Here is a 16,682-nt window from a genome sequence, read left to right on the forward strand (position 1 = left end):
AATTTGGAAGTAGCATGCCCCAAGTACGGTTTCTGATCGTGCTTTGTCTTTATGGGAATTAAATGCAGAACAGCTCTTGTTTTAATTGATAGGTATTTTCAGAGATTTGATGGAGGCAAAGTTAGCACATTTACTAACAACATAAGATATCAGAATACATTTCTATTTCAATTTTCTCTCCTACTACGCTTATTACTGTGGTTAAGAATCAGTATGTAGGGCTTCCCTGGTGGCGCAGTGGTTGGGAGTTCGCCTGCCAGTGCAGAGGACATGGGTTCGTGCCCCGGTCCGCGAAGATCCCACATGCCACGGAGCGGCTGGGCTCGTGAGCCCTGGCTGCTGAGCCTGCGCGTCCGGAGCCTGGGCTCCACAGCGGGAGAGGTCACAACAGTGACAGGCCCGTGTACCGTAAAAAAAAAAAAAAAATCAGTACGTAAGTAGTGAATATGTATTTTTCCATTCTATACTGTGCAAGACAGGTATACTCGGACTCTGCTTTTGAAGTGCCTAGTTTTAGTTTAGCAATCAAGCCTTTATTGATAATTTGTAGTTAAATATTTGGCAGTGGTTTGTATGTTAGAGACTCCAGTTGATTTGGGAAAATAATATTGGGAAATGAGTATAATGAAATCTCATTATTAATTTGATTATAATGATAATTTGAGTATAATGACATACTTGGGAGCCTAATGAGTATTCTCAAAACCCCTTACATTCCTTAAAAACTGAGATGTAGTCTGATAATTAGCCAACTGTTTCTCCTCGTGTTCTTAATTCAGCTAGGTTAACGGTCTCAGTTTTTTTTTTCCTGATTTTATGTATATTTCATTGTTTAGGAGATTATGTTTCTGTAAGCAATCCCGAGGGCAATTTTAAAATATCCCAGTTCCGAGAATTGGAAGATCTCTTTTTATTGGCAGCAGGAACAGGCTTCACACCAATGGTTAAAGTACTGAGTTATGCTTTGACTAATATACCCAGTCTCAGGTATGTCATTTTGTCTTTAATTACTACCCCTTGTAAGACTGCTAGATTAGTAGAAGGTATTCTAAATCGATTAAATACTGAGTGGACCTCAACAGACATGTTATCCCTCAGTCGTCATTTCTCACTCTGCTTCCTCCACTCCAAGCTGTTTTATTTACTTGATTCCTTTATTTTTGATATTTTTGGTTACCTAATTGGCACTAAAAAGCATTCATGCTAGTTCAATTTTAGACTTTCCATTCATGCATATTTTAAATTCTATAATTGAAATCGTACTTTTTGAGTTGTTTTTTCTTTTAAGGAAAGTGAAGCTGATGTTCTTCAATAAAACAGAGGATGACATAATTTGGAGAAGCCAATTGGAGAAATTAGCATTTAAGGATAAAAGGTATAAAAGTGGTATTAGCTCTGTTTTTAAATATTCATACAGGTTTAGTCAGTTGATACCCTGCCTCCTTTGGTTGGAGTTTTTAACTGACCAGGAAACTCCTTCAAACAAAAATAATCACTAATTCTTTAAAAAAAAAAAAAACTAAATGTAAGTAATGTTAAGTAATGTTAGTATACCTCCCCCAAAGAAATAGTTTGATAAGGTCAATGTGACATCAAATAGGTATCAATAAAATAAATACTGGGCTTTATGTTTATGTTATATTATTTATACTGAGTTAGGTTTCATTAAAAATGATGCAGTGTAGCCAATTTGGTAATTCAAGATTTTCTTGTTATAATGGGAACAGATCAAATAAATCTGGTGAGATAGGTTAAGCAAAAATAAACATGGTTTTTTACTACAGGATTTCTTAGAGCCTTTACTATGCCAATGTCCATTGTGACTTTCCAAGAAGGGGATTCATTCTGCATTGTTTAGCAAGATTCTCTTCATTTTTGTTCATTTACATTAACACGTATTAAATATCATTAGTGGTCCTCAATACACACTTTGGGAAATGCTGGTATAGGTAATAGAAAAAAGTCTGAGTCAGGCTGAATTCAGTGGTAAAATGAGGCAGCAAGGACAGCAAGGTGGCAATTTGTTTCATTGAAAAAAGAGCCCTAGCACAGTCCAAGGAAGTGAGATAATTTAACCACGCATACACTCCATCTACCCTAAAGAGGTATGAAAGCAGTTGGAAATTCAAAACAAAATTTTCAGAAGAAGAATGAATTGGAGAAGTCATATTTCTGAAGCATTTTTGTAATCATTAAAAACTATTTCTAAGAATTGCAGAACTTCATAAGTCATACAAAATATCTGACGTAAGTATTTATGTTTATGACAGTATGGTAGAGATAAAGTTCTAGACATTTTAAAAGTTAAAGACCTCAGAAATCCAGCTGTCCCAGGGGCTCCAGGTTCTTCTGATTATTTTCTGAACATCCTCACTAAGGTGATGCTGTGGTTCCTTCTAGTCTTTTCCTCTCTGTTGTCTCCCAACCTCTCCCTCTTTCTCTTTTAGTAAATAATTTGCACAAATGAAGGACGACCTGAATTTAATTATCGAAGTGTTTTCTTACATACTTAAAACATAAACCTAAGAATATGTACTATACTTAAGTAGTTGCATGGCAATTTAGAGCATAATTTAAAGAAATACAAATCCCTGGGTTTTTCGAGTGTCTTTTTCACTAATTTTCAAAGTGGAAAATCGGAAGCAGCATTTATCAAAAAGCCTAAAGACCTAAATTCTGGTTTTCAGTCTACCCTTTACTAGCTTGAAACTGTATTCAAAAATTACGTAGCTCTGTGGGCCTGTCCCTTTATTTTCAAAATAGAATAATGACATCTTTCCTATTTACTTCATAAGCCTGTTGTGAGGACTAGAGAAGATAGTGTAAATGCTTAAAAATTGTGAAGCCCTGGCTTAGATATTTGGGTTGCTGTTATGAAGGACCTCTGTATACATGTGTTCTTTTGACTGTTTGAGCTCCTGTTTCCTAAACAAGCATTTAAAAGACTTTAAGCAGGCATAGCTACACTTTTTTAGCTAGGTTTTTTTAAAAAACGTATTTCTGACAGTTTGGGGACATGGTATTCTTCAAGATAGTTTGCTTGTACAAGAAAAATTCATTTACTATTATTTCAGCAAACAGACATTGTACTCTTAGTCTATCCATTGATGTTAAACTTGACATAAGAAGTAACGTGTATATATGTATAACTGAATCACTTTGTTTTACACCTGAAACTAACACAACGTTGTTAATCAACTATATTCCAATATAAAATAAAAAGTTAAAAAAAATTTTTTTAAAAAGAAAGAATTGGTAAAAAGGCACGTGTTGACAGCTTCTGAAAATGAAGTGCCCTTTAACAACGTCCCCTGTGTGTTTTGTTTTGTCTTGCTTGGTCCACATAATTTGGGTTGCTGGAATTGCATAGGCTGCAGGACTGAGGATGAGGAAAGGCCCCTTCTTTTTCACTTCTGGATGACTGGCTCTAAGTGAGTGAGACGCTCCAGTGCGCTGGGAGGAGTGAGTGTTTTGCCTCTGGCCTGCCTTTATCCTCTCTCTTCTGCTCGCTCGCGCTCTCCCTGCTCTCACCTGCCTGCTCCCGCTACTGTGCGCTCTCTGCTCCCTCCCTTTCCTTCCACTTTCTGGAGGTACACTCTCCTTGCTGGGGGCCCTCTACTGGCACTGACTTCCAGCGTCAGATAATCTGTGCCCCCCTGGAGACTCAGGGTCAGACCCTCCCTGGAAAACGCAAAGGCCTTGGGGTCAGACCCTCAGTGGGAAACACAGAGGCCTTGTGTATGTACATGGCTTTGGAACATTTGTCAGGAACCTTCCATATTCTCAGGTTTTATGCAGATAGAGGAGAAACCTAGCCTTAAAGGTTTACTGATGGCTCTCGGTAGTACTATTCATTCAGAGCATAATTGTTGAGTCCCATACATAGAAGGAAAGTGAAAGTTCAAATTTAATATAAGGTAGTTTTAATTTGTCACATCTGTCATTTAGTTAACATTTAAGGCTTAATTTTTTTAATCTGTTAAACCACCCTTTCCTACATCTTGACTCTCCTATGTCACTGCTCCTTTTAGTAACAAAGTTTCTGATGGCAGAATGTGAAACTTGAACACATCTCCTTGGTTAAATTATTATTGGATTGTGACTATTAAAAAAATAAGTTCTATAGTTAAAACAAATGAAATACCTTACTCTCTGTAGGATTAGGACACAGCTTTCCATTCAATCCTTTGGGGAACAAGGAAGGATAGGAAAAATGTATACTGAGACTGATGTATGATCTAATATTTTCATTTTCAGTAAGCATGCTGTGCTTGTCCTCAGAGTTTATCCAAATAACACAGTTGCCAAAGGAAATTCTTTGAAACATTGTTGTATGATGGAAACTTATTAACCTGTGACCTCGGGCAAGTCACTTGATCTGAGGGAGTTTCAGTTTTTCCATCTGTAGAACAGGGACATTGATATCTCCGTCATAGGGTTGTTTGGGAGTGGGGGCCATGAGATAGCAGACGTGGGTGCCTCGCCCAGAATTAGCATATTTGTAACATTCATTTACTCATCAATTTCCTGTGAGCGTCTCCCAAGTGCCTGTATGGGGGTATAACAGGGAACAGGATATTGTGTTGGCTTATCTTCTCATGCAATCCAGGGAATGGATCTTTTCATTTTCCCATGTTGCTAAACTTAACAGAATTGCCGAAAATAGGTAGAGCATTTGTACTCTTTTAGGATGTTTCTGTTTCAATTCACTTTTCATGTCATTAAGCTTAAAATTTCAACGGAAAAAAAAAGTTAGCTTGCCTGAATTTTATCCAAATATTTTATTACACTTGACTGTTAACTCCAGTAGAAGGTAAATATGTACAGCAGCAGGTGTAGCTAATTACTATGTAAACGGAAATCCAAATTAAATTTCACTTATCTCTGTCTCGACTACTGAGCAGTGTTATGAGACCTGGTTGACTCAGTCTTACACGCTGGTACTCCCCCCTCCCCCAGTAGAATGCGCCTGCTCTGAGTTCTCTGCTTTTGCAGAATTCTTTTTGAGCTGCAGGACAGTTTGTCAGTGAGATTGACTTCTGGATGGCATTTTGTAATATATAAATAGAATAAGTATTTTCCTTCCCTTTCAAAGCAGTCATGTTTGAAGATAATAACCTTATTTTAGTAAAGTTAGTAGCATATTGTTTTCTATAAATAGTAGAATTTGATGATTTGATGATTTTCCCCCGTTTATAAAATTAATACATATTTGTATAGAAAAATATATAAGGGAAAAGATCACCCATAATCTTACCATCCAAGGAACAACATTATGGTTTGTATCTTTCCATTCTCCTTCTCTCTCTTTCTCTCCCTCTCTCTCTCACAGACACACACATACATACACACATGCACGCACTTATACACTTAAATGCACACATTATTTTTTTGTATTTTTAAATAATGTAGCCGTACAGACTATACTTTTTATAACTACATTTTTAGTGAATTGTGTGTATTCTATGTATAGAATACTTTCAGCCTGTGGCTCTCGACCTGGAGTGATTCTGTTTCTCCCCGCCCGACACCCTGACACCCTAGGGGACATTTATGTCTCAAAACGTTTTTGATCGTAACAACTGATGGAAGGGGTTCCCCGGCACCTAGTGGGTAGAGACTGTTAAGAGCCTACAAGAATGCTGTTAAGAGCCTCCAGTGCACAAGACAGCACAGGACAGCAAAGAATTGTCCTGCCCAAACTGCCAGTAGCTCTAGTTGGGAAAACTCACACTACACCATGATTTTTAATAGCTGCATTGTATTTGGCCATTGAGTTCATACCATAATTTGTTTAACCAACCCTCTACTGTTTGACATAGTGAGTACAAATTTTTCTGTACCTCTCTAACTATGCAGGATAAAGATTCACCAAAAGAATCACTAAGTCAAAGTGTACCAAGGCCTATTGATCCATTTTGACAATAGCCTCTCGAAGGTAAATGTTTTTCTATATTCTGCTGTCAGTTTGGGGACCAGCAATGTGTAAGTCCCATTTAAGACAGCAAAATCCAGTGATTCCAGAAGCACAAGTTAAACAAGGTGCTTGAACGCCTTTCTTTTCCCCCAGCCTGTGAGGCAACTCAGATATGTGGGCCCCTAATCTGGGCCCTATACCTCTGTTCCTCCCAGATGGTCCTCCAGGGGTGGTTTTTTTATTGAAGTATAGTTGATTTACAATATTGTGTTAGTTTCAGATGAAAAGCAAATTGATTCAGATATATATTTTTTAGATTATTTTCCATTATAGGTTATTACAAGGTATTGAATACAGTTCCCAATGTTTTTTGGGTTTTTTTTTTAAATATATTTATGTTTTGGCTGCATTGGGTCTTCGTTGCTGCGTGTGACTTTTCTCTAGTTGTGGCGAGCGGAGGCAGCTCTTCATTGTGGTGCTTGGGCTTCTCATTGCAGTGGCTTCTCTTGTTGAGGAGCATGGGCTGTAGGCGCGTGGGCTTCGGTAGTTGCAGGCTCAGTAGTTGCGGCACACAGGCCCTAGGGCACGTGGGCTTCAGCATTTGTGGTTCGCGGGCTCTACAGCGCAGGCTCAGTAGTTGTGGTGCATGGGCTTAGTTGCTCCGTGGCATGTGGGATCTTCCCGGACCAGGGATTGAACCCATGTCCCTGCATTGGCAGGCAGATTCTTAACCACTGCTCCATCAGGGAAGAGCCAGGGGTGTGTTTCTTGGAGTGTATTCCTTGAAATACTCATGTGTTCCCCCTAAAGGGCTCTATGATTAAATAAGTTTGAGAAATAATGTATACTATGTTATCTTCTTGAAGCTTAATATAAACTTAGCATATTCAAGGCTTTGAGAAATTCTAAACAAATCTATTTAACTTCTCTTAACCCAGTAGTCCCAAACTTATTTTCCAGGTTAGCCTTTTGTTTTCATGGGCGACCACTAACATTTGGAGGAGCACAAGTGTTTAATCAGATTCGTTTTGAGAAATATTTTTAACCCCTAGCTGTTTATTTTGTGAGCTGTTTTTCCCATGAGCAAATAGCAAGTTTTTCTGCAGATTCTAGTATTTTTCTTTAGCTAGAGAAACCAGGAAAAGCTGGGACCCCAAGTACTCTGAAATACTACTTTGTGGGCAGTGACAAGCCACTGAAGCTTTAGCAAAGAAGTTGTGAGATTGGATCTGGGTTTTTAGGAGAACTAGTATAACAAGGATATGCCAGATAGGTGAGGGTAAACTTATTAGAGCAGCATCTTAGACAAGAGATAGAAGGGCCGGACCTGGAGTTGTGGCAGTAAAATTGGGAAGGCAGGGCTATGTATGTGTAAGAAATAGGAAGGAGTGGGTCTGGGAAGCTGATTGCCTGGAGGAGGAGGGAATACGTTGTTGAATGACTTCAGGCTCTGCGTATGGTTTAGACTGAATGCACACGTTTATATTTCAAGATTTTTTTTTATCTCAGGTCATTTATCAGCCTACTTTAAAGTAATGTTTTTTGGACAAGCTTGTTTACTTCCATTGACATTTAGACTTCGACATTCATCAGAAGCAGGCCTCTCTGTCTCTCTCTCTGTCTCTCTCTCTCATGTTGGTTTGCACTTTATGGATTCTCGAAATTTACTTTCAAGTAACCTTTTCAAAAGTCCCAGTCCTTTCTGGCACTTCTGAAATCATAGGGCAGAAAGGAGTTTCAGGACATTTGCCAGTGCGTCCCCTCATGCCTGAAGGCTATAAATGCTTCAGACAGTAAGTTGCCCTTCAGAAGAATTCAGAAGCAACCATCCACAGTAACCATCTGTATCCTGATATGGTATAAGAAGTCCTTCATTCATGTATTCTTGAGTCTTACCTTGGGATTACTCCTGCTCCAGTGAAAGGTCTTTTCCAGGGCTGTGAAGGAGAAGAGAAACAGGTTGTCAGCCTCCTTACAACCCCCTGAAAATTGCATTCATGCCACCCGGTCACGTTTTCCATCGAGAGACCCAAAGGTATACCCAGGGGATCAATATGTGAATAAATACAAAATACATGAGGAACTTATACCATTTATGTAAGGATCACAGTTATTTTTCACCCTTTAGTAGATGCCTGCAGAAAGCATGCCACTGATTATGCTTTTTTTTCTTTTTAAAGCATCTCACTAAAGGAAAATTAAGATTTTTATTCAGATGACAAAGGACGCCAGTATTGATTTATATATCTTAGCAGTTTTATTCCAGTGACAGACTGATTGGAAATAGAGGCAGAGGAGACTATCTTTTATTTGTAATTTAACAAGGCAGTTGCTATATTTTATTGCGTTGTCTATGTATAATTAGAAACGTCTTAAGATAGTGGTTCCACAGCTGATTTTGCGTCCCCTTTGATAATCTGATGAAACGTTATAGACCTTCTTCCCAGAAAAATGCCCTTACAAGTTCACATACATTTTTATATGTAATTTCATAGATGCCAGCATATGGCTTTGTTCTTCTGAGTATAGTGTTTATTTTTAACCAATATGGCTTCTTGCTAAATAAATTCCTTTATTCATTCATCAAGTATTTTTTGCACACTTGCCTCAAGCCAGGCCTGGATACAGTATGAACAAGACAGGCCAGGACTCTGGCCTCATGGAGCAGCAAACAAACATCACATTCCAGAATTACGTAACGCTATCTTAATTATAAGTGCTGGGAAGGAAAAAATGCTAGCGAAAGATAGTATTTGGGGTACTGTTTTGTATAGGGTGGATTCCTATTGCTGCTAAAGTGAAATGGGAACCTTGAAGGCAAGAAATAAAACACATCTCTGTTGGGTTTTTAAATACAAAATCAGAATATTAGAATTGTAAGAGAGCATATAGTTTTCCCACCTTGTTCCACAGATGGACTTATAAGCCCTAGAGGCTGGGTCTGGTGAGAGCTGGGACGGGTTCTGTAGCCCCGGCTGGCGCCCTGAGCTGGTCTGTATGCTTGTGCTGGGCCGTCCGCTCTTGGGAGCGTTCACCCAGCTGCAGCCCAGCCAGGCAAGGACCACAGCTCCAGCCATGTCTTGCTTCTGTTCTGATGTTTGGCTCCCAGGGCCACCTCACGAGAGAAATTATTCGCTTCAGCGTTTTCTTAAGATTGAGATTAACATATTACTCAAGTGGAAAATGTAGAAACACATTCGATCTGATGCTACTGAAAATGATAAGAACTAATTGTGTTTGCAGAAATGTAGCAAAGGGAGCAGGGGAGCAGGTAGAGCTTAGAATTTTGAATTTGCTATGGCTGTTCATCAGCAGTTCACTTAACAGATTGCAGAGCTGTGGGAAGAAATGGTCTGTTGTTCCCTTGTGAGGCTTGGTTTGATGTGCTTCTTTCTGATCGTAATTCTGTACCCTTTTCTTTGAAATGTTTCACTCCATAGTGTTTGAGTGTCTCCTGTGTGATGGCCACTAGGGGTGCAGTGATAACCCAAGCAAACATGGTCCCTGCTCTCACGGAGTTTCTGGTCTAATGGGGAAGGTAGACATTACTAGAATAATCACCTTGGTGGCCACATATTTACAGCCTGATAGAAAGGCTATAAAGAAGAGGAAAAGGGAAACATTTCTACAACACATGTAATTATGAAAGGACTCCAGACTGGTGGGGCTTCCTGGAAATGATGCTTGAGCTAAGAAACTGAACAGTGGGGTGTGGTAGAAACATTACAGAAGGAGAAAGAGAACAGGCAGGGTGTGGCAGTGAAGGCTGAGAGAAGCAGAGCACAGAGTTAGGAGCTAGGATTGGGAAGAATTTGGACGTGGAGGGTGAGGCAGATCAATCCTGGGTTTCTGGTTTGTGCAACCAAACGGACTGTGGTGCCATTCACAGCAGTGACATCGGGTGTGGCACAGGGATACTGTAAGTCAAGGTTGAAGCCATGAAGACAGTAACAGTAAGAAGTCAGATAGGCCGTTGGTTATCGGGGTCAAGGACTCATTGGAAGTGTTTGAGTCAGATGAAAATGCACATGTCACTGGTTGTTGCTTTTTACTGTGCTTTATACAAGTGAATTATTAATAAAAATGTGGAGTTCTCTGAGATCCTTTGGAGCTCTCTTTCTAATGAGTGCAATAGAAAATGTCAAATTATTCTCTTATCTGTAGCAAAAGTTTATCTTTAGTAAATGTGGATTTACCTGTATGTTTTTGCAAAATGTTTGTTTACATTTTGTTCTAGTGCTTTTCTAGCAAGCGTGTCAACCTTCATATATTCATTTGTTCTCCAGGGGAGAAAAAGATGAGTTATTGAACTGGAAACATGTTCATAATATATTTAATGTAATAGATTTTTAAAAAGTGTTTCTTTTCTCCAGATTTGACCTTGAATTTGTTCTCTCAGCACCTACTTCTGAATGGAACGACAAACGGGGAAACATTTCACCAGCTCTGCTTTCTGAATTTTTGGAAAGAAGTTTAGACACATAGAAAGCCTCATCTGCATTTGTGGACCAATGCCATTTACAGAACAAGGAATGAAGTGAGTAGCAATGTGGTAGGAGAGAGAATCCCAGCACCGTGAAATTATGACCTCCTATAAACAGCAGTTGACGTGGCTCTCATTTCTTCCTATTCATATGAACCTGCACTTCAGTAGTATGTCACAGCGTAAGAAAATAATAACAAAGTGTTTAATCTGCATGCAGGTGAAGCGTCGGAGGCCCGGATTATGCACAGAGTTAGATGTGAACACAAAAGCCAGACACAGCCAGCTCTTGATGGCCTCTGGTAGTGTCTGGTAGTGTGGACGCTTTCACAAGATTGGTGCCAGATAGTTTTGCGGACACTAGATTCAACCTCCTCTTCCACCAAAGCTTCATAATATATCATAATTTTTAAAAAATATATCATAATAAGCAGTGTTCATCTCATTGTAGCTTTTGATCTTCCATCATTCTCTGCAACTGGGTGAGCATTAATCGATAACACAGTGAGAGAAAGCCAAACAGCAAGACAAAAACCAGGGACTAGAACATAAATAAGCCAAGACCAAGAGTTGAACTCCGCACAAAGAACAACCAGTGGTAGTGACCATCTTATTTAAAAATCACCTTGATCTTATTTAACTCTAAAATGACACTTTAAAATATTTGGTTAGATATAGCCACTGTTGGGTTTCTAGATGACTTTAAAATATGACTGCCTTAAATGCCCTGCATTTCCTTGTTTGGTATATGATTGAACCTAACATTTGCTAAGTAATTTTCTCTCTTGCTATTTTATTTAATTTTAATTATGAAAAAGACAGGCGGTATGTCCGGAAAGGTAGGTTGGGTTCAGATAGTGAGAGGCTTGCCTGCCGCACCACGTTGGCCCTCGTAACTCCTGTGCCCTTTGTCTGAATGTGTGTGTCAGCTCTGGAAGCTGCCACTTTGGGTTGGAATCCCAGCTCCACCACTTAGGGTCATGCTACAATCATCAGCTAAGTGTCCTAGGGCCAAAACCTTCTAAGCTTTAGTGCACTCACCTATCCAAGGGAATAAATGATAATATTGATGTATGTGAAATGCTTAGCATAGTGACTACAAAGAGTGAGTATGAAGTAAATGTTTATTATATTCAGCAGCATTTTATTTTTTTTTCATCTCCTTTTTTTTTGGCCATGCCACATGGCTTGCAGGATCTTAGTTCCCCAACCAGGGGTCGAACCCATGCTCCCTGCAGTGGAAAAGTGGAGTCCTAACCACTGGACCGCCAGGGAAGTTCCCTTCAGCAGTATTTTAAACAGAGCTACTTTTAAGATTTGTTTCCATTTACAGTATTTTCCAAGTTGAATTATACTTAAGCAGTATTTCTGCTTCTCCTGTTCAGTGGGGGAAAATTATGATAGAATGCTAGGGGATCAAGTCCTTACTTCAAAAACTGGTGAATGAAGAGGAAGAAAACCAGCATTTATTCTGCCTTTTCTGTATGAGTTATACTACTGGACAACCACATAATAGATGAGCAGAAGTTATTCTTTACACAATTCCTCGGCTGATAAACGAATAAAGAATGATAGGAGTAGAATATCACCAACTTCGGTCCCTAATGAAACTAGTAGATCTGTACATAGATCACCAGTGGTGGTTAGCAACCAAAAAGAGAGGCAACCCGGTATTATGTGCCTCGTGACGAAAGAGCACTATGAAGTAGTCTTGTCAAAAAGAATTGAACCTGTAACTGATTAAGCCTCTCGATCCAATTATTAAATTTGGGGAGATCAAAGGAAGAAGGAACATATTATTAAAGTAAACCACAGGGATGCAGCAAAATGAGAACTGTGGGAGACTCAACACTTAAGTATCTGATTTTGTCAACAAATAAATTGCAGGACAGAGAGAGAGAGAGAGAGTGAGAGGGAGAGAGAGAGATGGAGGGGATGTTATAGATCAAAAAATACCCAAAAGACATATAAACCAATCACAGTGAGTAGATTTTAATTGGCTCTTGATTCAAACAAACTTTAAAAAATTATGGCATTTATGAGACAATTGAAAATGTGAACACTTACTAGATATTAGATGATATTAAGGAATTATTGTTAATTTTTTAGAAGTGATAATTGTGGAGTTTTTTAGAAAACACATGCTAAATGGGGAAAATGAAGAAATACTATGGTTACGATGGTAAACTTTGATCTTACTTCTTTATTTTTAAACATCTTCCCTAAGAAACATGTGCTTTTTATTTGTTTTTCAGGTTGCTGCATGATTTGAACTTTTCCAAAGATGAGATCCATAGTTTTACAGCATAGAGAAGAGCCGTCATTCAACTGTTTTAGCTAAATTTGTGATTACTTAGGGTTTTTTAAAAGAACATTTTTGTATATAGGTTAACTAGAATCCAGGTTTTAGTTTCTTAAATGAAATCAAATGTTTCTTCACTATAGATACCTTGTTGACTTTATTTTGTACCATAACTTATTTTACTACTGATATTTGTCCTGGAAGGTCAATCATGGCAACAAGTATATACAGGATTCTTTGTTATGAATCACAAAGTTCCTTACCATTTAAACTGTATCACTGTTCTACAATAAGCTCTTGTGTTTTATGACATGATAAAGCAAATGATCATTTTGATCACATTTCTATGCTGTAAGATGTCTGATTAGCAATACAGATTAAATTTTACGTTGCACTGTAAACTCAGGAAATGATCATTTATGTCCTTGTTCTTACTATGAAAACATGGAATGTTATAACTTATTAAGTGATCCAAACATTTTGTGTGTCTATGGCCTTGATACAGAGTAGAATAAAAAAATATTCTTAAGTACTTTTTAATCTTTGTGGTAGAAATGTGTTTGAGTGTAACAGTATGGGTTAGTGTCTACGGGGAATTTTAAAAGCAGTAATAAAAGAGTCTGGAGACACTTCACACACGCAGCTTTGGATTATATGTGTTTAGAAAGTTTAAGACAACCTTGACAACTATTTTGATTCTTAGCCAAAACTAGAGGCATCAGGAAAGATAATGAAAGTATAGCATCTGGTCTCATGGTCTAAAATAATCATTTGGTGCTTTGGAATAGGTTAAATTGAAATTCTTTTTGAGCCCATCTAGACCAGCTGGGCAAATGAGGGACACTCCATCCTAAATCGTACCTTCCCTGGCTGGCTGCTTGCCCCACAGCTGGCGGTTCAGCAGGGAGCCCTCCTAAGCTCTGCTTTGTGGGCATCTTATTCTCTCTCCCTGCTGCTGTGTGCAGCCTTCCAAAGCTTTCACAGATTGGGATTCTGCAAAGGGTATCAAGAAAAGCTATTGTATATACTACCAAATGTAAAACAGATAGCTAGTGGGAAGCAGCCGCATGGCACAGGGAGATCAGCTCAGTGCTTTGTGACCACCTAGAGGGGTGGGATAGGGAGGGTGGGAGGGAGATGCAAGAGGGAGGGGATATGGGGACATATGTATATGTATAGCTGATTCACTTTGATATAAAGCAGAAAGTGACACACCATTGTAAAGCAATTATACTCCAATCAAGATGTTAAAAAAAAAAAAGAAAAGCCATTGTGAGCTCTTCATGAGGAAACTGTTGGATGCATAGGTGGCTATGCGTAAGCTAACTTAGATTTTACAGCCGTATTCAGGGTGGCAGCATTGCTTTTACAGAAATCGGGGTGTGGGGAGTCAGTCTCCAGCTCCCCTGTAAACATTTGGTAAATAGCTAAGTCTTCACTGAATGAATGGTGTACTCAGGAGGAACACAATATTAACATTCCTCAAATTACAAACCCCCAGCCCAGGAAGCTCCCCAGGTGCAAGTGGCTGGATCAACACTTTCTTCTTTCCCTGCGTCTCCCTCCTCCATGCATCGTCATTCACTCAGGCCGGAGGTGGCAATGCTCCCTGTGGCTAACAGGAACATTTTCTACCTCTGCCTTCCTACCACCTCTTTTTTTCTCCCCTAAGATCATGAACTTTTCAGGCACACCTTTTTTTGTAGTTTATTAGTAATATATCTGTTAATTCTACTTTAGCCAGCTCTCTCATCTTTTCTACCCTCCTTTTTCCTCTCTCCTCCAAACCCTTTTCTAATTACCTCCAGGTTACTCCCTGTTTGTTTCTCTTCCTCAGTCTTCTTACTGTATTTTAAAGCAAAAGAAAACCCATGAGCATCTTCTGAACGTATATGTTAATAATTCCCAAATTGGCATCTTTGAGAATCAGCTGAGCTTCAGTTTTCATTATCCAGTTACCACCTGGGTGTTCCACAAGCCCCTCAAATTCAACAGATCCCAAACTAAGCTTTTGCCGTGACCATCTTGTAACCAAACCAGGGTAATGTTTGGCTGACGCTCAGCAAGCCGAAACTCTAAGACGCCAAGGATTGCAGCAAAGAGAGGGTTTATTTAAAAAGGCAGCCAGGTGAGAAGCCGGGAAAACAAGTCTCAGATCCTCAAGGGGCTCAGGGGAATTATGGGATAATGAACGAAGAAGCAGGGCCGTCTTAGGCGTGGGGAGTGTGGGGAAAGGTGACTGGGAAAAGGTGGGGGTGATTTTTGTTCTGCGCAGGGGTAACAAGGCTACAGGCTTCTGCATGTTCAAGAGTGGAGGCGCTTAGCCCTAGCTGAGGATGTAGTTTTTGACCCTCTGGCGTCAGAAGGTCCCTGTGTGGCCACTCGTGTGCCCATTTGGAGGGTCAGTGGTCCTATCCAGTGTTAACCAGCTGAGCTCCAACTAGACACAGCTGACTCCAAGTTCCTGGAAAATAACTCGGGCAGATAGATACCTTATTGTTTAGGCTACATGCCGCATGAAGGACATGCAAGTCTTAAAACCACCTTGATTAGTGAAGGCAGCTGAAGTGGATTTAAGCAAACCCATGGTTTCAGTCTCTCCCAGGTCTATTCCTCCTCTTGAATTCTCTGATTTACTGGTGCTACCTTCCACCTAGCCAACCCTTCTAGAACTTTTCGGGATCAGTGTCTCCCTCTCCAATCTGATTCCTCCATACCAGCTAGTCCTGCCCTGTGGTCCCTCAATCACCTCAGTACAATAGCCCAACAACTGGTCTTCCTATTGCAGGCTTTTTTTTTTTATTATTATTCCTATTGCAGTCTTGACCTCACTGAAATCCATTCTCCACTCCAGTGTTGCTAGAGGGCCCTAGAAACTCCCCTAAATAGAGCCTCAGTTTCCCATTTAATACAGCCGTATACTGAGGAGCGCAGAAGGGAGTATGGATTGTAATTATTATTCTTGAGCAAAGAGCTCCAAGGCTCCTACGTCCTGTATTTGCAATAAGAAAATTGGAATTATACTCAAAGTCACTTTTCCTTGAGAATTCTGCTTGCTTACTTCCTTTTTAAAAATGTGTTTATGTGTCAGTTTTGTATCAGTTTTCTATTTCCGCAAGGACAAATTACTGTGAACTTCGAGGCTTAAAACACCCATTTATTCCATAGCTCAGGGGTCTGGGCCCAATGGGGCTCAGCTGGGTCCTCTGCTGAAGACCTCCTAAGGCTGAAATCCGGTTGTCACCTGGGCTGGACTCTTCTCGGGAGGTGCTGGGGTATGTTTAGCTTCCAGGCTCCTTCAGGTTGTTCGTAGAATTCAGTTCCTTGAGGTTGGAGTTCCCCATTTCCTTGCTAGCAGTTGGCTGGGGGCCAGTCTTTGTTTGTATAGCTGCCCATGTCCCTTCTCATGCTATCTACGTGGCTCCCCCCAGCACTGGTAGATCCAGCGCGTCTCATGCTTTAGATCTCTCTCCATTTCCCTTCTGCTACAGTCTTTCTTCCCCCTGCTGGAGAAAGTTCACTGCTTTTACCGGCTCATGCAGTTAGACAGGCCCCCCCCCAGATAGTCCTGGATAACCTTCTGACCTTAAAAATCTGTAGCGTGACAGCTGCAGAGTCCCTTTTGCCATTTAATATAGCATATTCAAAGTCTTCAGGCATTAGGGTGTCGACATCTTTGGGGGACCATCCTGCCTACCACAGTCTGAAGAAGACAGAGAAACTTGTCCAAGGTAAGATAATTGTATTTTGTCTAGAGCTTGCTATGGGCCCTCAATTTTCACCTTAATGTGATGGAGGAGTGAGAGATGCTTTCCACTCCAGAATACTTAACTCCATCATGCTGGCGAAGGCTTGACTCCAGCTTCCTCTGTGGTCTACCTTCTCTGCCACATAAACTTGTCCTAAACTAGTTTGGGGCTGTGTCTGTTGATAGCTGCAGACTCCCACCTTTGGGCAGATGACCCAGTCTCTGTTTGGTC

General features: G+C 40.0%; 1 long non-coding RNA gene across 1 annotated transcript; it reads left to right on the top strand.

Moving 5' to 3' along the window:
* The first annotated feature begins 883 nt into the window (after positions 1-883).
* Positions 884-10,319, top strand: LOC149747849 (uncharacterized). The gene is made up of 3 exons (XR_016395141.1): positions 884-987; positions 1,289-1,375; positions 10,291-10,319. It is a non-coding gene; the product is annotated as an uncharacterized LOC149747849 (long non-coding RNA).
* The last annotated feature ends 6,363 nt before the right edge of the window (positions 10,320-16,682 follow it).

This window comes from Delphinapterus leucas, chromosome 12, assembly GCF_059928025.1.
Source record: "Delphinapterus leucas isolate spDelLeu-1000000601 "Yukka" chromosome 12, BTC_Dleu_Yukka2, whole genome shotgun sequence".
NCBI lineage: Eukaryota > Metazoa > Chordata > Mammalia > Artiodactyla > Monodontidae > Delphinapterus > Delphinapterus leucas.